This window comes from Dermacentor albipictus, chromosome 9 (assembly GCF_038994185.2).
Source record: "Dermacentor albipictus isolate Rhodes 1998 colony chromosome 9, USDA_Dalb.pri_finalv2, whole genome shotgun sequence".
Classification (NCBI taxonomy): Eukaryota; Metazoa; Arthropoda; class Arachnida; order Ixodida; family Ixodidae; genus Dermacentor; species Dermacentor albipictus.
In genome coordinates, this window is record NC_091829.1 from 115,437,314 (window position 1) to 115,452,951 (window position 15,638).

A 15,638-nucleotide genomic window follows, 5' to 3' on the forward strand; every position below is an offset into this window, starting at 1 on the left:
ACAATTTCGCTTGCGTCCCCACTTTATGTTACGCACTATAGGCTGTTGATACCGTATATCGGCTCCCATTTTATAACAGATAATACAAGCACGAACATTCACGTGCGAGTAAAAACGGTTACTGCGTAGTGGGATATCCACATAATGGAAGAGCATTTAGAAACAGCTAAGGGTGGTCGCGTAGCCATTAATCACAGTCACAACCAAAGTCATGCAATGGTATGCCTAAGGTCAATTGTATCATGCGGCATCATATATGCGCTTGAAGATTTTCTTTCCTACTGTTGAATGGTCTTACTCTACCTCGTTCGTGTTTCGTAGTATCACAGATTTCGGAATGATCAACGCATCGCTTCAAAATAGCTGTAGCGGTGCGTTCAGGTATCGCAGCGATCGCTTCGTTTGTTTAAAGCGACGCCAAACGTTTTTTGTGAAGTGTTTGAATAATAATGCCTACAGAAAATTTGAATAGCTGTGACGGACGGAGTGCGCAACGATCACACCATAGCGCGCTCGACACATGCAGCCATAAATTTTATTCTAGCGCAGCAAGCATACAGCGCAAAGCCAAACGAGTCTACATTGTGAAAAATATGCGTACCACCACTTAGGACTGCACTACAACTTTAAAGGATGTGTGCACCGTACGCGCACATGTAACCAGTAGCGGCTAGCAGACGACGCGCCATTCACACCATCGTGGTACAGCCAGTGCCCACCAGGTGGCGACTCCGCTCGGTCTCGCGGCCAATCACGTGTGAGCCACGCATGCGCGGTTTGTGGCACAACTCAACGGCGGCGACGTCGCCTTCCTTACAGTAAATGCCATGGGAATAATAGTAAGGGAACTCTGGCGATGCGAAATCGTTCGGCTATGAGCGTGGTGCACCGCCTATAGAGGCGCCACTGATAGCCACATAGCGGGTGCTTACAACAGTATCTTGGGGGCAGTAGCAGACGACAACCCATTGCAGAAAGGATGGCTGAAGTTCGCGGCTGCGATTTCTCCTTTGTTCCGATGCCAGACTGCTTCTTCTGCAGTTACAGCTGCATGAAAGACGCTGGCCTCTGTGGGATTGGGCATGAACACGATGTTACCGGTGTGTGGGACAATTCAGTCCACATATGTGCCAGGTGCGTCCCGCAGACAAACACAATGAACCCAATTTACACGAAGTGGAGCCCATATTAACGAGCATATTTTTTTTTATTTTGACATATTTTAAATTCTACCCTTGCCGTAAAACTGCGTCTGTACCTCAACAATAGGCAAACATTGTTAGTGCAGACTAATATCTCAAACAAATCCGCACGGTGCGACGTCTGCACATGTAGTGATCTTTCTGTCGATGAATACATGTGACATCGACCAATAAGCGCCGTCAAAGTTGCCTCAAGAACAGTAACTGCGAATTTATTCATGGAAGCGCGTACACTAGTCAACGAAGTCACCAAACGCACGGGTTAATAAGAGCGCTAGTTAGCGCTGTACCACCGATGCAATACTGCTGCATACGCCGACGAACTTCCGTTCCCGCTACAGTTCTCGCAATTTTAAATTCCCTAAAGGAGCAGCTTGGAAACGTAGAAAGCGAAAGCCTGACCAACATTTCAGTAGTTTTTTTTCTTTCTCCAATGTTAGTAGAGAGAGATGCCACATTATATATTTAAAGGTCAGCAGCGCCAGCCAAATTAGAGGGGCGCTGACGGCAAGGCCGGGTTTAGTCCTCTCCGGCGTAAGCATAATGAGAAAGACTTCAGTTGAGCACAAAATTCACATGCGAACCCTTGCGAACCAAACAAATCACTCGGCGTGGTAAGTCTGCTCAGACAGCATCGAGGTGTGATGACTTCCCAAACATGATGCGAACTTTTCAGCGCATGTGGAACATACATACCATATGCAGCAACTATTTGCAGTTCTCGCATTGAACTACCTATTGACACATTTTCCAAGAAACCACATTGTCTCAGATGTCCTGGGGCGAAAAGAATAAAGCTGTTAAGGAAGTACTTGCCCGGTACCACAAATAGATGCAAAAACGTGAACTGCGTAAGAGCTAGTGCGAGAGTTTACCGGGCCGCATAAAGTTCTTGTAACTTCAGTTGTTGCGTCTGACCAAGTACCGATGGACCTACACCAAACTGCGGCTGTTACCTTCATTTATTTACTTATTTATGAGGTACCCACAGTGCCCTATTACAGCATATATGTGTGTGTGTGGGGGGGGGGGGGGGGGGGGGGGGGTTGAATGAAGTCTCCAGATGTCGGCAGCCCTGCTGTGTGCGATGCTTGCTACCTCAGATTAGGTGTTTGACATGACATGTAGGAAACTGAAAAATATAAACAAGAACAAAAGAAAATACTAAATGGATCAATAAAGGTTGTAGATAATATCAAGAGGCTCTGTACACCACGGCAAAGAATTAAACAATACTTGGAATAATACAGCTAACTAGAATAAAAAAAGCGTGGAAAGAATCAAATGATTACTTCTTCCAAACTCACTGGCTACAAAACATGTACCGCAAGATAATTACAAAGGTAATCGTGAACTTTCCTTAATTAGTTATGTGTTTCGATTTCTCGTGCAAGTGATGTCTATAGTCGGATACAACTTTAGAAAAAAGGGGAGGCCCCGCCCAGATGACCGAAGCGGCGAAGTCACCGGCCGTCCGGCGCATGACGTCGGTCCAGAATGCGCGCCCATTGGTGCACCCGCCTCGGAGGAGTAAACGCCTCCTTTTTTCTAAAGTTGTATCCGACTATAGATCCCTGAATAACCCAGCTGAAAGGCTACAGTTATGTTATCTGCAACAGGCGATTTTTTAAAATTCCGTAAAACTTAAAAATGATCACCCTGTTTATATGAGAGACGTTTTGGTGGTGGATGGCTGAGCATTAATGTTTACCACCTGGGGCTAATTAACGTTCACCTAGGTCTGTAGGTACACGAACGTTTTCTTCCGCGTGATAACATGAAATACCTGTCTAGGTTGGCGATCGTATTTCGAAAAAAAAAAGAAAAGTTGGATGCAAGCACGTCTGCAAATGAACACCCTTTCACAGTTCGGAAACTTGAGATTGAAAAAAGCTCGTTTCTTTTTTCATCGAAAACGAAATGACACAAACATATCGGAAATATTTAGGACGCCCTTAACTATGCTGTCCAGGCGCTTGCGCCATTGCGTGAAGGGAGCCTGTTTCAGGCCACATCTTCTGCTCTGTATTAACATGGGCTTCAAATCGTAAGGCAAAGATGAATGTTTAGCGTGGTACTTGACTTTCTTGTCTTCTTTCCAGATTCTTGTTTCGCTACAGTTTCTATTGATTGATGTACTCGATGTATCGGGTATTTGATGTACTTTATTTTCTTTCAAACCACTGCCCTCTGTACTACCGCGACCCGTATAGTACATGAAGTGAAATGAGAGAGGAATAATTGCCCGCGCATTAGCTCAATAACAAGCAAACAAGAAACAGCGCCTCACATCGAAACGTAAAGCCAGGACATTTAAACAACTTGAATCGGACACAAACCTCAGATATTATAGCTGTGTAAAAGAAAAGAAGAAACAGAAGAAAAGCGAAAAAAAAGAAATAACGCTTGTTTAATGGTGTCAGTCACTCACTGCCCAGACGCTGTCGATATTTAGGAAGCTGAACCTGAACCGAGAGGTCATTCGCAGATCTCTCCCCTTTTCCGACTTCCCCTTCGCCCAATCCCGAAGCTCTTACCGGACGATTGTTCTTTTGTTTGTTTATTCGTTTTGTTTTCTGCATCTTTACCTTGTCTGGCCGCGAAGAGGGCGCATTCCGAGGCGTCGTGTTTTCTCTCTCTCTCTCTCTCCCGTTCCCTTTCCGTTTTCCTCTTTCTCGACATCCCTCTCGCCTCCTTCGATTCGACTCGATTCTCCGCTTCTTCCCATTCCCGTCTCACGCTCTCTCCCCTTTTTGACTTTGTGCTCTGATTGTCTGGAGCCCACTCGCCTACGGGCCACCGCTTTATGCTGCCCCTTCTCTCGCCCGCCAGGCTTTCGGATCTTAATTGTCGGTCTCCCCGTGTGCCCCTCTGCCAGCACCCGCTCCGGTGGCGATGTCTTCCGTGTTCCCCGCGCCACTTCGACGTCGTCGTCCTCTCCTCCTCTTCCACAGCCTCCAGGAGAACGTCCTTCCCCCTCCGCGCTCTCCCCCGAGACCGTGTCGATGCGCGCCTTCTCGTCACCGTCGTCTTCGTCCGTGCTCGCTTTTTCGGTAACACGACGGTGCGGGACGGATGGCTGGCAGTTCCGTAATATTCAGACGGGTCGCCGCATTCATCATCGTCGTCGGTATCGTCGCACTGTGGGCGGCCGTCTGTGGTGGAGAGGGGGATTGTAGCCAGCTGGCGGTTCTCACCAGCCGCCAGGCGGATGTGTGCGGTGGCGAGGAGGTTTCTTCAGTAGGCGTATAGACCAGAACACGCCAGTCTCGCACCCAGACTAACCGAACGCATACTCTCGCACCCGGGTTGCCCGGTCGACCGGCGCCGTTTTGTACTGGGCTGCCAAAGTGTGTTCGCCGGCGACCAGTAGACATGGCAAGCGCCAGCTCTAGGGCTCCAAAGTGTGGAAATGTGCCCGTTCACACGGATCGAAAGCAGAAGAAGTCATCTGGGCATCATTGCGTCGTGTTTGGATGCCAAAACAACCAGCGGAAAAGGAGCAGGTTGCTTAGCGCTGTTTGCGAAGAGCACAACACACGTAGGGAATCGTGCCGGTGCGGTGTTTTCATCCTGCGCCGATTTCCATCCGCAACGAAGGATGCCAAGCTGCGCCACGGGTGGATAGCTGCAGTGAATAGGAAGAACTACCAACCCAGTGAAAATGCACGAGTGAGTATTCGATCTGTGTATATTTTGGTGCCACGTTCAACTTTGCGCCCTACAAACGTAATACATGTAACACGCAGGTTTGCTCCGAGCACTTTCTGGGCAACAAGCCACTAGAGCAGAATCCCGCGCCGGTGCTTCGCCTTGGCTATAACAAAAAGGCAAGCCTTTTCGTGTTTTCATTCAGGCAGAGCTCCCGACGCTTAAGCGGAACAGTTGAGTTTGCGGTTAGCGATACTTGCAGCTGGTGCACGGAATGACCATTAAGCGTGAACGACAAGTTGTATATAGGCCTTGCTGGTGAGCGTTATTGCTAATGAAAGTAAACCGAAGTCTGCTCGTCACGTAGCATGCGTCCACAAAAACGTAAACGACTACTCGTCGCCGAAGGTGTTCTTGCAGCGCACCTACCTTTACGAGCTGGTGTTGCAGGTGTCATTCGTAACGAATTCATTTGAGCCTCCTGAGCTCTAAACTGCGTGCGGGCTGTTATGCGGGGCAAAGCGCAAAATATTTCCGTTCATATGGCGAGGAAAATAAGGTGCTTAATTATTCTTGTATTTTGTAACAAAATTTTGATCGTTCTCACGAGTTTTTTTTTACTGTTTTCTTTTCTAAGGGAGCGCCAACAATCCGATGGCCTCGCACAAGCGAAACAGGTCTGGTACCAGGTAGCTGCAGTTGGTGGGGCTAATTTCTTGGAATGCAGGTGCGGTTGTTGTCTTGTACCAAAGGGGTCCTGATGATGCAGCTTTAAGTAGGGATGGTAATTTTACGTGCCCTGTCATAATTTGTGCAACTGTACAACACCTGCATCTGTCATGCTCGCCCTGTTATACGGGCTTTGACTGCACATGTAGTTGAACATTATAGCTACTGTAGTACCTCATTTTCCAATGAGTGCAGGTTTAGCATCATATGCTGCTTGTTCGAGTGCTGTAGGCTTTTGTTCTGAATGTTGTACTCTTAAGTGGTTGCACGATACAATTGGCCTGGTGTATTTTCTCTTTCACTTTGAGAGGACTTTATATCTTCGCAACAGTGATGGCATGGGAAAGAACTACAGCCCTTCTTACTATAACATCTATTTTGTTTTCAATGTGCAGGTGGTGAAGGGCAGGCGTCTGCTAACCAGGCAGTCAAACGACCTCGCCAGTTGGTTGCCAAACGCGGCCAACCCAGTAGAGACCATGACAAACAAGACCAAACTGAAAGTGCAGATGACAGTGTTCTGCGTGCTTTAATAATATATGACACCACCACAGTGCTGTAAATTCCTTCACAGGTTACGTGCCAAAAAGCTCACACGTGTTCTAGCATATAGCGCGCGGTTTGTACAAACGTAATAGCGTACCTACCCGATGTATTCGCTTCTGCAGTCTGCACACCACTCAGTGTGGCCATTGCGGACTTGCATGAGGTCTTGAAGTTTGATTGAATCCAGACAGCGAAAATTACAGGTTAGAAAAAACGCGAAACACGCCTTCCGCCCAGCTAAAAAGCCCAAGTTTCGCTTTCGCGCCGGGTCACATCTCCCGGCGTGGCAGCCCAGGCCTGCTACTTCGCGGCGCTTGGGATAGATGGCGCGACCGGCGCTCATCAATATGGCGGCGCCCTTTGAATTCGCGGTGTTCTGGTGTATAGGATCGGACAAGCGCGGAGCTTCGTGGGGCGCTACGATCGGCAATGTGACATCTGTCGCCGCGCTTGTACAACGGTGTAGCGTCTGTATGTTACTGCGATCATAGATGTACCCTATTAGCTGTGTAAAATTTGCGGATTGTTTATGTTTTGTATAAGTGAGTAGTTCTGTTTCCCGTTGCATTGATTTCGCCACCGGTATTGTGTTACTTCCTTTTCCCTAGCTTGTTCGGCCTGTCATTTCTGTTACTTTTTTTTGTGCGACATGTGGATTTAATTTTGTCCCTGATCATATTCCCCCGACAACCGTGAGCCTCTCGCACGAGGCTTAGGCTTCTGCAGGCTTGCTGTTACGCTGCACTGGTATTTTTTTGACAAATGTTAATTATTATTAGTATTGCTATTAATATGCTGTCCACGTGAATAACTTCTGCACTAACAAAGTACTTTATTCCGGTTTGCGTAAACATGTATCAACTATTAACTAAGAAGCAAATCTCAAAATCTTTCAAAATCCACTATGTTGGTTTTTGTTGAAGCTGCTCAACATTTCAGATTTTATATTACGCCCGTCTGTGAACATACCTTTAGAGAGATACGCGGCACCTTCACAAATAATTGGTGTTAAAATGTCCGCCATGAAATTTGCATGTCTACAGACTCAAACCTACTCTTACGATTATATAATATTCTATTTTCTTATATTACGATTATATAATATTTTATTTTCTTATATTCTTCACTTGTTGAGCATGTGTAATTTTTCATGCACTCCAGGAAACAATTATAACAGTGGGCCAGAATGGCTCTTCCTGGGAACCTTATGAACGCAGATTGATTTATTTATTATTAATACGTCGGCTTCTGCCTAGGCAGCTGCCTTCTTGGCCGACGGTTACGACGGTTACGATACTCCCGAATGCAAAATTTGAGCGCAACTCTATGCGTGTTTTCTTTTGGCGATATGTTGAGGCAAATAACTTAAAAGAGACATGTAGCGGAGTCGGCGATCGTCGAACATCTGATATGCGGGTCAAGCGCGTCGGCTTTTATAGATGACTCGTCGACGGTTCCAGTGCAATCACTGGTGCCGCGTGGTTTCCAGAAAGTACCGCAGAGTTCGCGTCGCGCATAGAATCAGATTGCAAAACAATCGCAAACCACGACAATCGAAACAAGCGCGAACGAGACCAGACCAACCTAACCAAACAAGCGAGAGCTGACGCGAGCAGACGATGGTGCGAAACCGGCTGAGACCAGATACAAGTACGCATGGAGCGGTTGGGCGGGTCCGCATGACGTCAGCTTCCCGCGCGGGCGTCGCTGAAGGGGCCGTTCTCATTGGTCTCCGCCGTTCGCGGCTCGCGTCTTTCGTGTCCCGCTCCGCGTTCGCTCTTTCATCTTTTGCTGCGCTCGTTGGCTCGGTTACGCCGCCGCCGCCACGGGACGCTCTAAAATAACGACTGGTTTCAATGCTGACAGCAGTTAATCGGAACGCACCCTTTGCTTTCCGGCTTACCTCGGTACGCGTAACGTTTCCGCGCAATGCTAGAACACATACCTGCGAACTTGGACGATTTTGTCGTGAGGTGCCCGATTTTTAGAGCTTCTTCACTGTTGTGAGGTGCATTTACGATGTTTCGTTTGCATCTTGTGTGGCAGAACTCATTTCAAAATAAAGACAGAGGCGCTGACCGATCCTTTAGGGCATGATTTTTCGGACCCGCTAACTATAAGCATCCGTCGCAGGGACACCAACTTGCAGGAACAATTTATAACGGCTGCCGAAATTTCGGCCGCCGTTACGCGGTTTTTTCACGAATAAGCTTTGTGTGGCACAGGTCATTTTTGCTGGTATTTTATATCACAACTTCCTTACAAATAAAACAGAGTGAACAAAGCTTTATTAATATACAGTCCACATGCTGAGTTATCAATGTTTTGTATTGTCACATGTAACGGCAAAGAAGGAAACGCGGCCTAACAGTCAGATGAGAATTTACCTCTCTATTTGGCGAACTCGTGCCAGGAAGAACGATGAGCGCTCGAGGCATAACCGTATAGCGGCAAAGCTCGGTCGTCCATCGTCCAGATGTGGTCGCGCGAGCAAAGTATTCGTCCCTTTTCACGGTGATGCCGTGGGCGCTGCCACGCTTTATCACGCGCCCAATAGCCTCCGTTGTCTCTGTGTTTACACTGGATGCCCACGACGCCGGTGCAGCTCTGCAAACCGGTTTCGGCAGATGGCGTATACGGTGACTGGGTGGTCGAGACGCGGAGCTACAGCATCAATCGGCATGTAAGCGCTTTCGGAGCTCGTTGCGCTTTGTCGAAAAGGCGCGAGCAGCGTATACGCGGTCCTTCACTAAAAGCGTGTATTCCAAGCTATCAACATACCGCTTACGAATTGAATCAGCATCAGTGTGTTGAGCTCTTTGTTCTTTATCTATAGCAAATACCCTTAGCCAGTCACTTGTCACGTTTCTGACTCTGCAAAGTTATCCGGGTGGCCACTGCCGGCTTGTTTATTTCCGGCCTCATCGATCGCTCAGTTACGATAGATTTATTCTTGCTGGTCGCAAGCCTTGTAACGTAGATGCTCTGTACGTTGTGAAAGCTCGTAGCAAATACGTATTATTGCTAGTCACTCGCTTACTGTGCGGACCGTGACGAAACGCTCAGCTTCGAACATTAGTATGCTTTCGGTGTGTACGCTTCGGCGCATTGATTCAAATGCATGTGCGCCCGTTCACTTATTCTTGATGCGTTGGCGATCGAGTGGGCGCAAGTTTGCGTGTGAGTTTGGGCGGATGTGCGTAGATAACGTGCGAGAAACTTACTACATACCAAGAAGCGGCGCTACTCCCTTTGTCACCGTATAACCGGCGGTATACTCACTCGTGCATTGCGCTCCGGGTCCTTGCCTTGGAGCTTATCGCTACAACGCTGGTGGATGAGGGAATTGGTTTTTACCTTCCAGGGAAGCCGTGCATCGCGAAGCAACACGGGCAGTGCTCATCTATAGCAGCGGTCCGTGAACGCAGGTTCACTCGATTCTTTGTTATGCCAGTCAGATTGTTTTCGTTTTTTTTTGCAGCCAACTAGTGCACACATTTCGACCGCTTCACATTTTGCAGCATGAATAAGAGCACAGCGCGTTAGCGAAAACCCAGTTGCATTTCCGACAGCTGATCGCACAGAAGCAAGGCAGAAGAGGTCATAGTTTCGTATTCGTGCGCGTTCGCTGAGGCAGCGTGCGGCGCACCGTAGAAAGCGCCATCTCGCTTCTCTAGAGCGAACTACGTTCGCTAAAGGGGCCAGTATGTCCGCTGTTTACGCGTGTATCGCCGTATATTCCAAAGCAATCGCTGGTGCTTGCGCATACATCAGAGAATGTGCGACACTTCTCGCGTCGCTTGCTCAAACTCACTGGACAAAAGTACGTATTTCGGCATAAATCGGCGACAGCATTGAAGAAATGACAGTCGCAATCCGCGTGACAACGGTCGCAGTCAAGTAGCAACACAGCGCACAAGTAATGGTATATTTGAACAAATTCAGTGTATTTCGGCTATGACCGCAACAGCTTCCATGTTTTTAAGCTCGGCTAATATTCGGCATGTCTGTAGAACGTGCCTTTGCCGAGGCAATGCTGACGCATGTGCTGGCAGAAAAGTGAAGTATACGTAGCAACGTGCTTTACCTCCACCAACTTGAGCGATGCTCGACGGTGCGCGACGGTTTCACACGCAGCCAGCTGTGCGTGGGGATCGAGTAATGCTTCTCCGTGCCTTCTCCCCTCGTCGATCGAAGCGTGCACGCCGGCTTCGAGGCGCATGCGCATGCAGCGTCGCTGTCCGGTTGTGCACCGTCTTGGCGGTAGTCTGCCGGCACCTAATACTGTATAGGACGTGGCTCGATATGTCGGCCGAGCTTGTTTCGTAATCCCCAGCATTTGAGCAAAGGTATAAGAAGCCAACCTTGCTTCGCGAGATGGGCTTGGAAGCTCGCTGAATTAAGGGCTCAGTCACACCGGCGACTTGAGGAGGTCGCGCGACCATTTGCGACTCGCAATCGAAAAGTGACCGAAGGCGACTGATGTTCACACCGGCAAGCCCGGCTGAGCGCGACCCGGAAGTCGCAATCCCGGAGATTATCGTTCTCAGCGATAACTCTCGGAATCTACACGGAATTTGAACGCGACGCGGGAGGAGGCCGGATGTAGACACATGAAAGATCACTTCCGGTGCGCCGCTGATTGGTTTATCAGTTTTGCGACCATGGTCGCGCGACTGAAAAATCGCGCAGAGAGCGACTGGCCCAAAATGGTCGCTTTTCAAGAAAGGCGACCATTTGCGACTGGTCGCTTTGCGACCAACTTGGTCGCGCGACCACTGTCAGTCGCCGGTGTGAATGAGCCCTAAGTCTGGCGTTACAACTGCAGTGACCTGGCGTTTTGTTCCGTATTTCGAAAGCAGTTACGCCTGATGGCTTGCTACACAAATGAGAGAATTATAACGCTGCCATCGTAGCGCAGTTATAGCGTGGCTATGATTTCTAGATTGACGTCTTCGCGCTTGCGGCGTTATTACGCCTTAGCTTTCTCAATTTATAAGCAGTCGTAGTGTTCCAATTACGTCGATGCAATACGTGGGTGCGCACGTGTATAATCATGGCGAATCGTTGCATTCGTGGCGAAAAAGTTTTGTTGATGAATTTGCGGAGTCACAAAGCGGTTTGAAGCCGGGTTAATATTACACACACACGCACGCACACGCACGCACGCACACAATTGCTTGGATGTGCGATTATATGGAATCGAAAAAAAAAGTACCATACGTCTGCCAAAGTTGGAGAACACACAAAATTGCCGCTCGCTCTGCGACAGTTTGTCGTCTGTTCTTTTTTCTCAGCACTTGCACCGTATAGGCGAGTAACTCTATTGAAATATATATTTCCGGTGACTGAAAACGTGTTATTGAATATTTTATTTCAAGAAAGCTTTATCTGTGCGGCGATGACCACGTTTTAGGCCAAGCCACGTTAGAGAAGGAGCCTCGGGAAACCCACGTGCTGGCATTCCCAAGGCGGCACAACGGCCGTTAGGAAACTCGCATAGGCGCATGGCGCCAGATTTCGCTCGATGTAGGCAGTATTGTGCGGAACTCGACGGGATGTACTGCCATACTTGTAGCTCGCTCCTCCTATACCGGGAGGTTTGCTTACGGCGGTGCACCTATGTAGAGGAAGTGACGTTTTATATACACTTGCACATAAATACCGCTTCATATGCGATTTATGTGCGATTGCATATGAAATAGAACACGTGCCATCGTTATTTGCATGGTTCTTCCAGACTTTCACCCACTCCACACAAACAATATAAAACGGGAACCGAAATTTCGGCCGCTGTTGCACGAATATTTGCATTGAATTGAAATTTATTCCGCGACAAGGAAAAAAATGTTACGAGGAGCGCAGGTAAAAGGCTGTGAAAACAGCTTGAGAAGGCCTGACCCCTTAGCACACGGGACAGCATAAGAGTGTGCGGCTAAAGGAGTATATATATATATATATATATACAACCTACTAAGAGGAAACACATTCATGCGTTTACAGAACGTCGCTCGAAAAGGGGATTATAGAGCGGGCATAAAGAAAAAGAAAGTCGCCGTATCACATCATTATACAAACACTGAACGCAGTTTTTAGGTCATATACCACGTATGTCGATGTTAATTTCCTTTAATATGTGGTGTAGAAGTGTAGGCAATTGAAATGTTAACATGTTATTTCCGCAATTGTTTCTATATCTGGCGACATACCGCGCTTCAGGATGGCGCACATTTATAAGCAAGCACGTTTTTCGCTAGCCTCGCTATAGGCTTGTTATGGCTTCATTATTTTCCAGTAAACCAAGTTTATATAAACTACATAGTTAGTAATCATGCATTGATGGAACCTGAATGGTGTGGTGCTTCTTAAATAAGTCTGCAATGCGGCAGCGATATGGGACTTTACAGGATATAGGCACAAAGCTCTTCTTTTTTGCAAGATTTGAAGTTTGCCAATATTTGCAGCGGGTGTTGAGCATGCAAGAAACTCGTAATTTAATAAAGAAGAAAATGAAGAGTTACATGCGAGGATGTTGACAGATCTAGTAGCAGTGGCCGCTTATAATACCGGTTGACCTAGATAGTTTTTTAATAATGCAGTTCACGTGATGATGTCATATGTCATGCCTAGCGAAAAGTACGCGCCCAGGCATTTGAAGGTTTTTAATACTTCATTTTCAGAGTTATTTAACCAAATGGTGGGCAGCTGGACATGTGTGTGGTGGGTGCGAAATAAGACAGCCTTCGTTTTATTAATGTCTAGTTCGAGGGAGTGCGTTTGAGTCCGTAGATTAATTTCAGTGAGTGCGCAATTCTTTCGATTACATAAATGGGCGCATGATTTGCTTGGAAAAGAATGAACTCGTGTCATCCGCATAGATTATGTAATGGGCCGTTTCATCAACACGGACAATCTCATTAATACAAAGTGTGAACAGAAGCGGTCCCAGGATGCTTCCCTGTGGGACACCTGTTTTAATGGATTTTATTGACGAATGTCTTTCTTTAATGACAACAAGTTGAGTACGGCATAGCAAGTGAGACTTAATTTGTGCGCGATGCCTCTTATGCCATAGTGATCCAGTTTTTGAAGCAGGATGTCATGATTAATGTGGTCGAAGGCTTTTGAAAAGTCTAAAAGAAGCCCAAGTACCATATTTGTGCATTCGAAATTTTCTAGAGTGAATTCCTTTCGGGCCAGTAGTACGAGCTTTGTAGACTTGTTTCTGCGAAAACCATACTGTGCAGAACTCAAGTTGAAGCGGTCAGTAAAGGGGTCAGGCGTTTCAAAATAATTTTTTCCTAATCTTTGGAAAACACTGGTAGAACCGATATACGACGGTAGTTGGGCATGTCTTGCAATTAACCTTTTTATTCAGGGTGTTTTAATTTAGCCAAACTTTAAAAATATGGAAATGCCCCGTAGCTGGACAGAACCAAGATGATGATGTTTGCCGTCGCTTGGAGATACTCAGGTTATTGTTTTTTTTCCATTCCTGCTCATTAGATAATTAGTCTTAATTCAGCTTATCAGATATTATAATTAGATGAAAAGTGTCAACGAGTAAATTGTAGAGCAACATGAAAAACTCCCGATACATCATCCCCCATTGTGTCCCTTTTTCTTCCCCTCTTCCCCTTCCCTTACGTAGAGTAGCAGGCCAGATGCTCCATTATCCGGCGGACCTCTCTACATTTTCCAATCATTAAAATACTTCTTCTTCTTCTCTTTCCCGATACAGCTTTCTGTCGCTGAATACATGCTACATAGGTGTTTTTTTCCGAGGGCGAAGGAAGCCCGCGAATACACGCGAATTGCCTCGAGCGGCCAGTCGAGCGGCAATATTGCGGGCATTCGCCTAACGCGAATACACGGGAGATGACTAGCGCGTCGCCCATAGCATATATCCCGCAGATTCGGCCTCTCGATCGGGCCGGTAAAAACGTCAAATGTGTTTTTTGTTTGCCGCTCTTCTAATTTATTTGCCGCCATTCTCAATCCCCCCCCTTATGCTGCGCTTCGAGTGCTCGTCCGAAGACCGGCGCACGTAAATGACAGCAACCGCTGCTCGCAGCGGCGAACTGTCGTTTCCGCCGCGTACGCGTATCGTGTCGCACAGCCAGAGAGCGTGCGCCCGCGTCAAGTGTAGCGGCGACTATACATAGCGCGGGCCAGGCCGGCCACGGGTCGACCGTCTGGGAGTCTGGTTGACGTTGCGCGCGCCGCCGTCGGGCATCGATCCATCGGCGGCGGCCGGGACGATGATGATAGCTGATAGCAACGACGCAGTGGAAGGTGCTCGGGAGGCGTGGGATACGCCCCCCCCTTCCCCTCTGCTCCTTCCTCGCGATAGCCGCTCCCTGTTTTCCCGATTCTTCCCCGCTTTTCGCTTCTTTCGGCAAGCTCCCCATCTGCGCACGTTTCTCCCCGTTTCCCGAGTTCTTTCCCACCTATACTGCGCTTTGCTCCTGTAGAGTACCCTTATACTCCCTTTCCGTCAACATGCCTAGGCGCCATTTCATAAAATTTATTCATTAATTCGTCGTGCTTTCTCTCGGCTTCCTCTTTCCCGTATTCCTTCTTGGACTCCCTCCTTACGACGGTGCCTCTTCTTCGTCTTCTGCTCCACCTCTCTTGAAGTTCTCCCCATTATTCCCCAGCCGTGCCTCTTCCCTTTTCCCCCCGTGCCTTCTGCCCCTCCACGCCGGTTTCTCCGCATGCTGTCTCACTGCGGCGGCCGCTTTCCCTTCCCTCTCTCTCTCTTTTTTTGTAATGTCCCTGTTTTGCTTGTCTGGCATCGACGTGCGCGCCGCGAGCACTGTAGCAGCGGCGGCAGCAACAGTGCACTACCGCTTCGCGGCCGTCTGCACTGAGACATAAAACGAAAGGGGGAGGACGGAAAAACCGGAAGAAGGAGCAGCGGCGCGTGGATGAAACGGGACGCCCAGTGTAACCGTGTACGCGAGACGACCGCGCGTATACATGGGCACGTGTGCTGTCGCTCTTTGAGGGCGATGCGCGCCGGGCATTGAGAGGCCGTCGTGTGTGTCACCCGAGACCGGGCGTCGGCAAAGGTGGCGACAGCGTAGCGAAGCCTCGACGCGGGGCACGCGCCGGGAGCTAAGCCTGGACGCGGGGCCCACGCGAGCCTGCAGTGCTGCATGGTCTTCGTCGCTGGCGATGTCGCGTCGTTAGCGCGTGCGGTATATCTTGTGGAAGCGCCGCAGTGCCGCCATCTTGCGTGGTTAACCCTACCGCGCTTGCTAACCGCACGGCAAGCGATGCGCCGTCGGTGCAGTGGTCGGTGCGCATCTCGTACGAACGGTTGTCCGAAGGCGTGCCGTGTTTCACGACTGTGCCGCTGCCAATTATTATTATTATTATTGTTGTTGTTGTTGTTGTTTCTTGCACCGGTTTCCTGGCTATATTTCGTCTGCGGGCTTATTCAAATTACATGTCCTGTGGACTTTGGGAGCACCGTTCTCCGCGCTGTGCTAATTCAAACTGCAT

At 48.4% G+C, this 15,638-nt stretch overlaps 1 protein-coding gene and 1 long non-coding RNA gene across 2 annotated transcripts in view; both read left to right on the plus strand.

Moving 5' to 3' along the window:
* Pur-alpha (Purine-rich binding protein-alpha) overlaps positions 1–15,638 on the plus strand; it is a 223,704-nt gene that overhangs the window by 64,663 nt on the left and 143,403 nt on the right. The window lies entirely within an intron of this gene.
* On the plus strand, positions 4,281–6,309 carry LOC139050071 (uncharacterized). Its single transcript, XR_011508772.1, has 3 exons — positions 4,281–4,874; positions 4,952–5,032; positions 5,978–6,309. It is a non-coding gene; the product is annotated as an uncharacterized lncRNA (long non-coding RNA).